The sequence below is a fragment of the Vipera berus genome, assembly GCF_964194415.1.
Source record: "Vipera berus genome assembly, chromosome: 7".
Classification (NCBI taxonomy): domain Eukaryota; kingdom Metazoa; phylum Chordata; class Lepidosauria; order Squamata; family Viperidae; genus Vipera; species Vipera berus.
Genome location: NC_138209.1, coordinates 14,801,484 through 14,816,759, shown reverse-complemented (window position 1 = coordinate 14,816,759; position 15,276 = coordinate 14,801,484). Strand labels below are relative to the sequence as shown.

Below are 15,276 nucleotides of genomic sequence, written 5' to 3'. Positions count from 1 at the left end.
GTTAAATCTGAAGTTCAGCATGTGGTCAGTGTTCAGTTCAAATTCTATATGACAATAAACCTGTGTTTATTGGCTGCCAAGCCAACATACTACAGAATACAGTTAACATATAAATGCTGTAAAAAGCTCCAGGCTAGAAACCAGGAGACTGTGAGTTCTAGTCCCATCTTAAACATGAAAGCCAACTAGGTGACTTTGGGCCAGTCATTGTCTCTCAGCCCAACCCGCTTTACAGGGTCGTTGCTGTGGCAAAAATAGGAGAAGGAAGTGTGTTGGAAATGTTCACTACCTTGAGTTATTTGTAAAATGGATAAAGGCAGGATTAAATAAATGAATTGCCCTCCAGTGATTAAAGGTAGACTTGAAACTGGGCTCAGAAGTGCCACTTCTATTCCTTAAACATTCTGGATTTTTTCAGTTCAACTAAAAGACTTCATGATCCTTTTCTATCTTCTAGCTTACCAAATTGATGAACTGAATGAACTGGACACAATAATTCATCTGCTTGGTGTTTTTTTTCCTTGCAGGATGCATCCCACTATCTTTAACCATAACACACTACCAGAAGGAAGAATGAGAGTCTCTCTACATTCCAGTAGTAAGCAGTGAGGAAAAATACAGAATGCAACAAAACTCCTTTTAATATCATGCAAAGAGCCCTAACAGAATTTCTCTCTCAAAACTATTGACATTCTTCAAGAGAGATATCCATAGGAAATGAAGTTGCATGGCTGAAATCCAAACTGTTGCTTCTTTATCCTATTAGATGCTACAAAGAACAGCAGGAACGATTTAGTAGCAAGAATCCACTGGATCCCTTGCTTAGGCCAGTGAGAAAAACAGATAGTCCAGTTAATATGGGATTAAAGAAGAGATTTCAAATTAGGAGAATAAAGGAAGTCCTCAGTTCAAAGGGGGTACAGGGAGGGAATTTAATGTACCCACTGTATGCACAAGAGGCCTTGTGCACTAATATATTGTCAGGTAGAAAGAATCAGGACGACGCGTTAAGTTCCGATTTTTATTGCTTATACCTACACACAAGAATCTAGCCAACCAAACGGTCAGCACTAAATTGGCTCTAACTGGGAGTTAGTGGAATTCAAGAGGGATTGGACTTAGATTGCTTGTGGAAACATACTGACTCCAGACTGATTCCTCTTTTGACTCCACCCCCCAGGCTCTGCCTGTCCTTCTCCTACACATATTTAGTTTCACAACCTTACAATCATAAATGCAGTAATGCTCATTTAAATGCATCCTCCCCCCCTCCTGTTTTGTAAAAATTCTAGATGGCAGCACAGACTTAGATAATGACATCTTTGGTAACCCTAATAAAAAGTAATCCTAGTAGAAAGACCGTGCAATAATGCACAGGATAGCTTTCCTGTCTGGTCAACATCTTGTGTACATCTGCTGGGAGTTTCCCATTCAAACATCGCCCAAATGTAATCCTACTTGATTTTTGTTTTGTGCTGTTTTCCAAGTAAGAAAAGCTGACTAAGTGGGATTACCTGTTCTAGTCAGCAAGGCAGGGAGAAGGAGTTATGTAATCCCATGTGAAGAGTTCAATCAAAATTATCCTAATGTCAGGTGCAAGGAAGCAGAAATGACCCAAGGAGTTTATCCGAGTAGTATATTTATTCCCTCTGGGATATTGACAGGAATCTGACCAGACTAATTCACTCGCTACAGAACTACCACATAAACACTGCAAAGTTTAGGGAGAATCTCCTTTCAGCAGCTTCCTATTTATCAGTTATTCAAAGCTGGTCCACTTTCCACTTCTCATGTAATTCTGCTCTCGATTGCGCCACACCTATGCTTATTAAAAAGAAAGTAAGGACACAATTGCTATCTTAGTTTTAAACATTATCAGATATGGTTTGCTCTCTTGCCAGATGAAAGCTCTGTTTCAACAATAGAAGTATCCTCTCTATCTCTATCTCTTTCTCATCTCTATCTCTGTCTATAAAATTTTGTGTTCCATAGTCTTGAAAAGTCCAAGAAACATTGGTTTGGGTGAATTTTGAATATGATGTTTTTATTCTTATAATAATGAAGTTATTTTGCAGACATGATTGCTCCTATGGCTAAAAAAAAAATCAACCATGTTGCCTTTTTGTTTCATTTGCTTTATTTTTGTTTTAATGAATGTTTTTTTTAAAAAAAATCAAAAGGCTTTTTTTTCTAATAGCAAAGGAAAATCAACAGAGTGGGTTAGAGATTCTAATCTTATTAACACTATTGTTCTTACTAGTTTCAGCAATTCATACAAATCATTTAAGCAAGGGATCTGATCTTTTTTTTCTTCTTTTTTTGAATTGGATAAAGAGACAAAATAGTGGCTTAGCTGCATTGTTTGATTCATTAATTTCTCTGACAGTGTTTCAAAAGTACTCTTAATTGTATGCAATTTTGTATCTAAGAAAGCCAGGCTGATTTTGATCAGGCCCATTGTGGGTGATAAATTTGAAAACACCTAAAGAGAGAAAAATAATGAACATTTTTGTTTTTTACAAAAGTACATTTAATTGCCAAGTATGATTAATAAAGGATTATATGCTGAAAGGCCACAAGAGCTAAGCCTTAGCACAACATGACACTGAATTAATGGAAATCGATAAGACACAAAAGTAGACAAAACACTTTCTCCCCCCCCCCCAGCGAACCACTAGCAATTTTTAGATGACATTTACATAAAATCGGTATTCTTTTGAATAACTGTACAAGAATAGAAAAATAATTGAACTTAAAAATCAATGCTAGCAATATCAAAGTAGGCTAAGGTTAGGTACCTCTGAACTCTTCTCTGTAGTCACATTAAGACACATCCCACAACAATTATAGTCTACGCTATTTTGTTAGCATGATTCTAATGTTGATTTGAGTTGAGTTGATTTGGGTTTCCAGATGAGCTAGAAAGAAAAACAGCCTGTCCCAGGATTTTTTTTTGTTCTTACCTATTATGTAAATATTGAACATTAACAAATGTAAGTGCAGAGATATAGGCAAAAAACAAGTCCAGAAAGAAAATCACTAAAGCTTGCAGCTATAGTTATCAAGCCAGAGTTACCATCAGCTTGCTCCTTCCCCTCCCCTCTCCTTGGTTAGAAAGTTTGAAATGTCAAAACATTTGCAAACACAGGACAGCTCTGTTCTAGCCCTACTTTCACATGATAGAGTAAAAAAGATGGTCAGATTAGTCATATAATCCTAGTTTAAAAAATTGCACATAGATCTTAAAACAGAATCAGTAGATAAGGACAAGATCAAGGTCCGTCAGTAAAAGAGTTCCAGTATCCATAAGCAAAGAAGTGTCAACTTATCAAGCTTTAGCAAAGGTCAGGTTATCAAAATATCGTAAAAGGGAATGAGTTCAAAGCACAAAAAACTGTATATCAGGTTGTCAGAGACACTGTTTTGTTCTGATTGCACTTGAACAGAGATTTTTATTCCTACCCTGGTACAGTTGACACTGTCAAGTCTGATTAGAATTTCTGAGGTACTTTGAACTAATCAGAAGGTGTCCATTACAGAATAACAGAGTTGAAAGGTACCTTGGAGGTCATCTAGTCCAACCCCCTGCTCAGGCAGAAAACCCTATTCCATTTCCAAATGGCTGACCAGTCTCTTCTTAAAAGCTTCCAGTGTTGGAGCATTCACCGCTTCTGGAGGCAGGTTGTTCCACTGATTAATTGTTCTAACTGTCAGGAAATTTCTGCTTACATCTAGGTTGCTTCTCTCCTTGATTATTTTCCATTTATTGATTCTTGTCCTGCCCTCAGGAGCTTTGGAGAATAGGTTGACCCCCATCTATTTTGTGGCAGCCGAGATATTGGAACACGGCTATCACGTCACCCCTAGCCCTTCTTTTTGTTAAACTAGACATACCCAATTCTTATAACCGTTCTTCATATGTTTTAGCCTCCAGTCCCCTAATCATCTTTGTTGCTCTTCTCTGTACTCTTTCTAGAGTCTCAACATCTTTTTTACATCGTGGTGACCAAAACTGGATGCAGTATTTCAAGTGTGGTCTTACCAAGGCATTGTAAAGTGGTATTAACACTTCACGTGATCTTGATTCTATCCCTCTATTAATGCAACCTAGGACTATGTTGTTTTTTGGCAGCTGTAGCACACTGCTGGCTCATATTTAAGTGATTGTCCACTAGGACAGGGCTTTTCAACCAGTGGTATGGGTACCACCTGTGGTACATTAGCACCTGGCAGTATGTACACGACCATCCTAGAAAAGTGGTAGCGGGGGAGGGGAATGAGCTGAACCACTGGCAGCATCGCACAAGCCTGAGCGATAGATGGCTGGAGCTGCAGGGCTATCAGGGCTCAGTGGAAGTGCCAGGATCAGCGCCCGGTTCCAGCTGGAGCTTGGCGCTGATCCTGGCGCTTCTGAGCCCAGAAGAAGCGCCGATCAGCTGGAATGTTGCAGCATCTCCAGGGTCTTGTGATTTACATTCAGATGCTTGGCAGCTGATTCATATTTATGACAGTCACAGGGTTCCAGGGTCATGTGAAGTGACCAAAACGTGCTGCAACCACCCAGCAGACAGGGGGGATAAAAACCAAACACCCCCACCCCACCCTTGCTGCCAATCGTCAACAGAAATGCTCACAACAATGAAAACCTCGGACAGGAGGAAAAGCACCACCGGGTGTGCAGGCAGGTGTCTTGCTCGGCTGTGGCTTGGGGGGCAGTTTTTTCAGTGCCATTGTAACTTCGAACAGTCACTAAGCGAACTGTTGTAAGTTGAGGACTACCTGTACTTCATCACCTTTTTTCCAAGTTTTTGACCCCTTGCTAGGCGACTGGTGGTACTCGGATGTTGCCATATCCTAAAAGTGGTACAATGGGTGAAAAGGTTGAAAAGCCCTGCACTAGGACCTAAAGATCCCTCTTGTGTTCCTCCAACAATCTAGATCTTCAACATCTTTCTACATTTGGTTCTTTTCTCAGTTTAGGACTCATGTGTGAACATGGGAGCCATATTGTTGGATCATAATCACAGTCAAGAATAACAACACCAAAGAACCAAGTCTCAGTTGCTTGAAATCAGAATCACTAGGAACTTTGTTCAGAGAGTTCCTCCTCCTCTTCCAATGGTGGTTCCTTCTGAAAAGTCTATGACTCAATCCAGGCATTTTACTTGGGAAAACATGGAGAATTCACAGGGAAGAAAGCTGAATCTGGCTTCTCTCACATAAAAAATTTCCCATGGCTCTTATAAACCACATAAACCACAATCTCCCCAACTCTGTCTTAATAGGATTTTAAAAAGCTAAAACTGATGATGATGATGATGATGATGATGATGATGATGATGATGTGTTTGTATGTCCTTTTACACTATAAGGTGAACAAAAAACTAGGGAACAAGACACACCTTGTATACATTTTGGCAATAAAAGGGACAAAAAGATATCGAAAGGAAGAGAAAAGGCACTAGATATGAACCCAAACAACAATTCATCTGGGGAAGCCCTTTGTTCTCCTGTTCCTCCTAACTCAGAACCAAGCCAAAATCATAGATTTCAGCATTTAGTCACAGAAGTAGGGAGACTCCATTTGTTTATATTACTATCAGCAGCAGCCTTATATCTGTAGTAGGTAGTCCTCGACTTACAACCACAATTGAGCCAAAAACTTATGTTGCTAAGTGAAATATTAGTGAAAAGAGTTTTGTCCCATTTTATGACCTTTCTTGCAACAGTTAAGTGATTCAATGCAGTTACGTTAGTAGAATGGTTGTTAAGTAAATCTGGCTTCCCCATTGACTTTGCCTGTCAGAAGGTCATAAAAGGTGATCACATGATGCCGGGGCACTGCAAAGGTCATAAATATGAATAGTTTCCAAGTGTCTGAATTTTGATCACAAGACCCTGGGGATGCAGCAATGGTTGTAAGTGTGAAAAATGATCATAAGTCATTTTTTCCCCCAAGAATGTTGTAACTTTGAACCGTCACTAAATGAACCGTTGTAAGTTGAGGGCTACTGTATTTGATCTATCTTTAATGTTGAAATCATGCATATACTTTTATGAAGGCAGGAAAAACATTAAAGAAACCCAAACCTATTAGGTTTGGCATTACTACTGCAATTTCTTCATTGTACGAAATGGATGTGTGTGTTTATGTGTGCATGTGTGTTTCTCAGTTACTATAAAGCCCTTCTCCACATACCTTTGTTGTTTTCTTTTATCATGTTTATGCATTTAGAGTAATGTGGGTTAAAATGGATTAAAAACTTGGAAGGGCTCAAATGTCCACATAATCTTTTTTTTCCCCGTTTCTTTGCAATAAATCTTTGAATCTCTCTCTCTCTCTGCTCCACCTCTCCTCACCCTACTCCATGCTCCTGCACACACAGACACACCTTTGTCCTAGTAAAAAGGTATATTAATCCCCACAATGGAAGAATAGATGGAAAAACTAATGGAGCTTGCAGAGATGGCCAAATAAACTGCTTTAATCAAAGAAAATAATACTTCCAGTTTAGTTTCAATTTGGAAACTGCTTCTAGACTTTGTTCTTGATACAGAAAAGAATAAAAGTTTAACTTTTGAATTTGCTTTTAAGTCTGTTACTGTAGAAACGGTTAGCATAACTAAGGATGTAAATGTACCTTACTATTTTTATTCTTCTGCACTTTAAACAAGTTTTAAGTTAACTCCATTTTTTTTTTCCCTTTTCCACACATTTTTATTTCACCCTTTTCCCTCTCCCATTTTACTACTAGTGTTATTTTTAAGTTGTATTTTATATTATGAAATTTAATTAAAACTGTATATGTTTTTGAAAGAAATAGCCGGAGGGAAGTGTAACTTTATAAAAAAAAAAGACTACAGGCATAATATTTTATCTTCTGCTTATATCACATTTCCATTCAGGTGTTATTTTTTTTTCTCTCTCTCTCTTAAAATGTTTGCTTGGATATTATTGCCCCAGCAGATGGAGCTGTGGTTTTAGTTTATGTCATGAAAATCAAAATAGGGCATTATTTTTCTTTGGAATTTAACATGAGAATGCAACTTTAGCAAATGCACCTTGTAGGTAGGCTAAAACCCCACAAGTCAGCAAACATATACAATATTCTTCCCTCCTCTTCTTTTTTCCCTATGACAATAGCCCTGTCAGGAGAGATGGGCTGAGAGTAATTGGCCCCAAATCACGCAGGATTAAACTAGAACTCACAGTTTCCTGGTTTCAAGGCCAGCACCTTAATCCTAGAGCAGGGATAGGCAACCTTGGCTTTTATGATTCGTGGACTTCAACTCCCAGAATTCCTGAGCCAGCATGGCTCAGCTTGGAAACCTTTTCCTTTCCCCTCAGCATGGCTGGCTCAGGAATTCTGGGATTTGAAGTCCATGAGTCATAAAAGAGCCAAGTTTGCCTACCCCTGTCCTAGAGCAAACTGGCTCTATTGTTGAATATTGAATATAGAATGTCAAACTTTTAGAGATCCACTTGGATATCATTCAAAAATACTTATATATCACTGTACTGAACTATTCATTTATTTGTTTATTTATAAAATTTATTGGCCAGCCATCTTACCTGTTTTAACTCTAACCCTCTCTATATGTATACATATATATGTATACACATAAACATATATGTATGTGTATGTATATGCATACACACACACACACACAAATAAATACCAACCGCTAAAATCCAACTACAGATGGGCAGGAGGGGGGGAGGCAGGATCTATTATTAATTGATCAACCATCCCCAATGGGATGCTCTCCCATTGAGGCCCCAGGCTGACTGGCAGAGCCAGGTCTTTAAGCCCTTATAAAAGGTCAGGAGGGTTGGGGTCAACCTCACATGGGGGGGGCAAGATGTTCCTCCTCCTGGACCCCACCAGCCAGAATAACTGGGCCATCAGAGTGCTCAGCATGCCTCCTCTGCTGGCACAAGTGGGACGGGCCAATCCCGGCAGAGGAGACAGTCCTTAAGCAGTCTGGACCCATACCATGAAAGGCTTTTAGTGGGTACCACAAAAGGAGGATTTTCACTGATAAATTTCTCTTTTAATTGAACATAGGAAACTGTAGCTTGTTCACACTATAACGGATTAACAACTCAGAAAATTCTGATTTAATAAGCTGAAGTTTTTAACCAATCAGATAAGCAAGTAGCCGCATTTTGACATGCGGGGAAAAATACAGTAAATGAGGCTAAGCGTTTAGCTTGCATGTTTTTCTAACGAGAAACTTCTAATGTGACTTGAAATTTATATATCTATGTAATCTTAGTGCCCAGGATATTGTTGAGTCAATATATACAAAGTTGCAGTCTTGAAATGTAATCATTCTTAAATATAAGTTCTAACATTTGTTGTTGTTATTACTGTTGTTAGCAGTTCCATCACACTTTAGACTGCCAAAGTCCCTTCAAAACTGCTGCGGTTTCTAAGACGACCTAAGATAGTCTTGACCAACTGTCTGTTTCAGTTGGAAGAAAGCTAATATATCAATCTGACAAATTAGAATCGGAGTATTAAAAGTGGCCATTATATAATTCACCTTTGCTGAACTCTGCTAGCGAGCAGCGCCCCTAATATCAGAGTCATTGACGTGTGCAGAATGAATTCAGATCCCGAACTGCAAAAGCTACAACAACCGCAGTTCTCAGATTAAAGAAGTGCAATTGCCTTTCTTTCTTTTCCTCCTTGACCATCTCCACGCCTCTCTTTACCCTCATTCCTTCATCACCGGAGCATCCTTCAGGGTTTGTGAACATCAGACCCTGAAAGTCATTCAGCTTGATTCATCCTTCTCCACCGTAAAGCAATTTGCAATCAAATTCTGAAGAACATGAAATATGGAAGTATTAATTCTAAACCACTGGAATCTTGGGAGTACCTACATCCAAATGCAAGGGCAGGTGTTGAGCGCACACCGTTTGCAGCGCACAGTCAGGTGCCAAGATTTCTTTTTATTCGAGGTTTGGTTTTTTTTCAGCTGAATTTAATTTTCTTTTAACTGCCAGCATTTAAACCAGTTTCAATCGCTGCGTGCAGTTCTGTTATGATTTTATTTCATCCTTTCGTATTTCTCTGCAGGAACACATTCTCTTTTTTTTATTAAAGAGTTTTACAAAAACAAAATTTTACAATATATCCCCAAATCCCTCCCACCCCAAACCCCCCCACTTCCCCCCCACTTCCCAGAGCTAAGTACAGGATTATAGTTACAATAATCATATTCTAAATAAAAATTATGCATAATATACAATTAACCAAATTCATAATGTGCTTTAACTCCCCTTTAATATAACTACAAACAACATACCAATAACTGCAGGAACACATTCTCATAACCCCCCCAATGAGATTCTTCTCTGCAGTCATTCAAAAGGAATTCAGGACGTTCATCAAAGTTAACCAGATCTGGGCTGCAAATGTCTCGGTGAACATTATTAGATGGCAACAAAGAGAAATGGTTAACCTTGTGCTGTTACATAGCAGTCATTTGGATATTTACACTCCAGATCTGGTTGTCCTAATGTTGATGGCCACCCTTATCCCTGGAGAGGAGGAGAGAATTCAGACTTCCAAGATGCTGTAACCATATAATAAAAAAGTATTAGTATTAAGCACCAGGGAAACCAGAAGATCCAGGCAGTTCAAATGGTTATAAAGATGTTTTACAAGCTTAAGCTGTCTACAAAAATCTGAGCTACTAAGGGTCAAAGCAATTTGGTGGTAGACAAGAGTCAAAAGGAATTCAAGGTGGACTGGACTAGCTCTCTTGTGGGCGTGAAGGGACTCGTGACTGATGACACATTTGACCCCTCCCTTGGGCTCAGCCTGGTCATCTCCTTCAATTAGGATCCATAACCAATTTTTTTTAGTCTTGTAATCTGATCTACCTTGAAGGGCTGATTGTAACTGGCTCGAGGACAGTAATTTGCAAACAATAAGTTTAGCCCAACTGGCCTTCTAAAATGTGACGTCCACCAGATGAGTTACACCATAGCTCCAATATTCAGACAACATAGTCAATAAACCTGGATTTTTTTTTACCCTACCCCCCATACAGGGAAGGCTTGTCTTGAAGAAGGGGGACAGTAATGAAGAGTACTGTTGATTTCGGTACTAAGTTCAGATGATCATTCTAAACTTCATGAATCTTACTTCTCCTTTATTTCTCTCGTCCTTAGCACCTGTGTTATCTACAATGAGAAAGCTCAATATGGAACAACCTAATCAAGAATAGGCTGCCTAGAAGATCAACGACTTGAGAAACACACCTACACACGTACAAATGCATGTAGGCGGAATAGAATAGAGCTGGAAGGGACCTTGGACGTCTTCTAGTCCAGCCCCCCGCTTAAGCAGGAGAACCTATACCATCTCAGACAAGTGACTGTCTAGCCTCTTCATAAAAACCTCCAGTGATGGAGCACCCATGATTTCTGAAGGCAAGCTGTTCCACTGGTTAATTGTCCTCTCCTCACTGTTAGGAAGTTTCTCCTTAATTCCAGGTTGCTTCTCTCTTTGATCAGTTTCCAACCATTGTTTCTTGTCCTTCCCCCTGGTGCTCTGGTAAACAATGTGACTCCCTCTTCCTTGTGACAGCCCCTCAAATACTGGAATACTGCTATCATGTCTCCCCTATTTCTTCTTTTCTTTAGACTAGCCAAGCCCAAGTCCTGCAGCTGTTCTTCGTATGTTTTAGTCTCCAGGCCTTTGATCATCTTAGTTGCTCTTCTCTGAATTTTTTCCAAAGTCTCAACATCTTTTTTGTGATATGGTGACCAAAATTGGCTGCAGTATTCCAGGTGTAGTCTTACAAGGGTTTTAGATCAGGGGTCCCCAATTCCCAGGCCAGGGCACACTTCCAGAACTTGAGCTTTTTAGAACTGGGCTGGGGAAGTGGCAGGCAAGCATGCATATGTGCACATCCCCACTTGTATGAGCTCTATTTGCATGAATAGCAGGCACATGTGCCCTCTGCTCACACAAATGGAGTTGGGTATGCACACATGCATTTGCTTACCACTCGCACTAAAAAATCCTCTTCTCCCCCTAGCTCAGACATGTCAAGCACAAGGCCCAGGGGCCAGATCCAGCCCACGAAGTGGTTTCATGTGGCCCACGAAGCCATCCTGGAAACAGTGAGGGAACAGCCCCCACTGCCTTGGCCCTGGCCCAGAGACCCTCCTTCTGCCAGAGACCCTCAGATCTGTCCCACTCCTGCCCAGGCCCCCATAGGCACCCTTGATGCAAACGATGTAGAGCTGGCCATGCCCACCCAGTAGGCCATACACACTCTAGCCATGCCCACACAGTAGGCCACACCCACCCAGTCCCTTGAGGGCAACCGTAATGCTGATGCGGCCCTCAATGAAATTGAGTTTGACACCCCTGCCCTAGCTGGTCCGCAAAGCCAGAAAGGTTAGGGAACTTCAGCCTAGATTACAATTTCAAGGAACAATGAACTTTGAAAACTATAATGTGCAGGTGCCATGCACTCAGAGAAAGCTCTAGAAGCCAGACCAAATGGTAAAATGCAAAACTGATGTATGAAGCCTCCTAAGTCACCATAACCTTGGCTGACAAATCAAGCCACCCAGATTCTTTGGATATAAGATGGGTGGCAAATGAATTTTATAAATATATAAAAGTTCAGTTTAGCAAACTTATGTTTTCTGAGCCTCAAAATTCTGGATTATGGAACAGCTAATATCCAGCAACTGAAATCAAAACAGGATAACTTCTCCTTTAAGAAATTATGATATTTCAGCAAATATGCTTGATAACTGAAAATGAGAAAGACACCTGTCCCTGAAAAATATAAGTTATAGTAAATGGCCCTTATTATTTTTAATGCAGAACATGTGGCCAGGAGTAAGAACATGATTAAGGTAGACCAAAACTAACACATCTGCCCTTCCTGGCCTGTTTAAGGCAAGAAGCTATACCTAATTTTATCAAAACTAAGAAAAGGGAAATCAGAACAGAGAAAAGAGATTATTTTGCACTAACTGATAGACAAAATCTTCCACATTGTTGGGTTTCTAGACCAAGAGAATGATATTTGCAGTCCTTGCAGTCTAAATGACAAGAATTTGGTAAACTAGGTTTGAGAAGAGGTTGCATTTTATAACTTTGTTAAGAGCACCAGAAGCTTAACTCATGAACTTTATTTCTATTTTAAAACAAGAAAAAACAAACAAACAAACAACACAGTTGGAATTTGAACACCGTCATTCATTACTTCTGATTTGCTACAGAAATTATAGCAGTTGAATACTCAGGCTTAGGAAACTATATGCAATGTAAAATGGTGTAAGTACATAAAATATTGCCCAGGTTTGCATAGTTATTTGAAGTACAGCAAAATCAATTTCCGGCACACAAAAATACAGAGGACTTTATAGGAATGACAAAAAGGGAGGGGGAAAAAACACCAGTTATATCATCAATGTTTAATGAATTATTCCCACTGCGCTGGATGCTCTGTATATAGCGCATCTCAAACTTGGTTTGAGCAAGACTTTTTACAGCTAAATGGATTAAGACAGCCACTTCAATTCATCCTTATGTAACAGTATCACATAAAGAAGATCCGCTTCTCCTGAGATTGCATTTTAAATGTATTAGCCTTCAAACAAACTCAATTTAATTCAACAATATTGTTTTTTTTTAAAAAAAATGTAAGCTAATTGTTCCATGTCCTTATTAATCTACTATAAAGCAGATTTGTTTCTCCTAGCAAAAGCATTCATCAGGAGAAATTGCACTTTTGACACAATATATCTATGGTAAAACAGACAAAAAAATGCTGCTGCAATTCAAAACGTAAGATAAACCCATTTCCTCTTCTGATCTATTCAAAACAGAATTAAACCTGAACTAGATTCATTAGATCTGTTTCGTTTCTTCTTTTCCCTCAGAAACACAAATGGAAGAGTATTCCAGATGAAAATTCTCAGAACTATTTTTCTCTGTGTTCCCACACATTTCCTGCTTTGTATACAATAAGCAAAACAGGTTGCAAAGAAAATATTGACTTTTCTTTTTTCCAATGCCCTTGAGCAATGATCCAATGTCTTAGACAAACATAATAATGATAACTTTAAAACCAATTTTTGATTCATGCAACTCTTGCACAAGTAAAATGAGACCAGGACATCAGCAAAAGGGATCAAAATTGTAGTGAGTGAAACAAGGACGTGATGTGTGAGTTTTCCCTGAATGAATAAATATATATGAAACTGTGTGGTTAAATTAAGCCTCCAGTCATGCAATCAATTCTTGAAAGAAGTATTCCCATGTGTCCAGGAAAATATTTAAAAGGCAGTTTAATTATCACATTTTTTCACTGCATTTAAAAGCCCAATCATTTTAACATCATTCCACTGTAACACCATACCTTTACAAGTAATAACGTAAATACACCCCAATAAATCATTGGGAAAATCGGACATTTTAGCTGATCAGCAAGATAAGTTATATTACCTTCAAATCAGGCTTTGTGGGGAAAGAAAGCATAGCATTTACAAAAGGATGGGAGGCCTTTTGCATATATACGTATTGTCCATCCATCCATCCACCATCCATCCATCTTCTATGTATCTATGTATCTATGTATCTATCTATCTATCTATCTATCTATCTATCTATCTATCTATCTATCTATCATCTATGTATCTATCATCTATCATCTATCTGTCTATCATCTACCTATGTATCTATCATTTATGTATCTATCATCTATCTATCATCTATCATTTATCTATCTATCATCTATCTGTCATCTATCTATCATCTATCATCTATCTATCATCTATCTATCATCTATCATCTGTCTATCTATCAATCATCTAATCTATCATCAATCTATATCAATATACCTATCTATATCTTGGTACCTTCAGGAAGTTAACAGTGAGACAGTACAAACTACAGATAGTTCTCGACTTACAACCACAACTGAGCCCAAAATTTCTGTTGCTAAGCAAGACAGTTTTGCCCCATTTTGCAATCTTTCATGTCACAGTTGTTAACTGAGTCAACTGAAGTTGTTAAGTTCGTAACACATTGTTAAGTGAATCTGGCTTCCCCACTGACTTTGCTTGTCATAAAGTTACAAAAGGTGATCACATGACCCTGACACACTCCAACCATCATAACTGTGAGCCAACTGCGAAGCATCCAAATTTTGACCATGTGAAGCTGCAATGGTCATAAGTGGAAAAATGGCCATAGGTCATTTTTCTCAGTGTGGTTGTAACTTTGAACAGTCACTAAACAAAAGGTTGTATTCTGCAGATACAGAAATAGGTCAACTATCCATCTAGATTTCTGCAATTCTGTTAACTTCTTCCAATCTTTCACTTGGATAATCCATTTGCTCCCCAACCATGAACTAATATTAGAACTATTTCACAGGCATCAACTTCCCTCCGCCCTGTGCGCTCCCACAGAGAGGGCCTCCTCAGGGTGCCACCGATCAGAGAATGTCGATTGGTGGCCCCCAGGGGGAGGTCCTTCTCTGTGGGCGCCCCGGAGCTATGGAATCGGTTGCCGGTTGAGCTCCAGATGGCGCCCGACCTTCGCTCCTTCCGTCGCGATCTGAAAACATACTTGTTCGAGCAAGCCGGCCTGGCCTGAAGGGGGATGGGTTGGGTTTTTATGTCATTTTTAATATCTGTATTTATTGTTTTTAGCTGGGCATATGTTTAATTTTAACTTTTGTATTTTTGTATTTTTATATATCTGCCCTGTTCACCGCCCTAAGTCCTTCGGGAGAAGGGCGGTATATAAATAAAATTATTATTATTATTATTATTATTATTATTATTATTATTATTATTATTATTATTATTATTATTATTATTATTATTATTAATATTAAGATGAAATTTAGAATGATTTTATTATTCAACTTGGACATTTTTTAGTTATTCAAATGTACTGTTAAAAAGAAGAAAAATAGAACACTATGTATTGGGTTTTTTTAAAAAAAAATAAGATATTCAGCATTGTACTTATGATTTCCAAACAAGCAAATGCACCCACAAACACAGAGACAAAACTTAAGCAGCAAGAACAAATGAATGCATTATTTTCTTCAATTTATGCACCAATCTAATTGCGATGCAAATGCAATTAAGGAGATCTAAGAAATGCAAAACTAACATAGCATGTGGTTCTCAGTTTCCAAAAATCAGAGACATAAAAGAAGATTTCACAGTTTGTCTGCGAACATGGAATCCTGATTAAAAGGTTGCTGAATTAT

At 38.8% G+C, this 15,276-nt stretch overlaps 1 protein-coding gene across 2 annotated transcripts in view; it reads right to left on the bottom strand.

The window, feature by feature from the left end:
• The window catches only part of CCSER1 (coiled-coil serine rich protein 1), a 768,384-nt gene that overhangs the window by 633,806 nt on the left and 119,302 nt on the right, over positions 1-15,276 (bottom strand). The gene's annotated exons all lie outside the window — the stretch shown is intronic.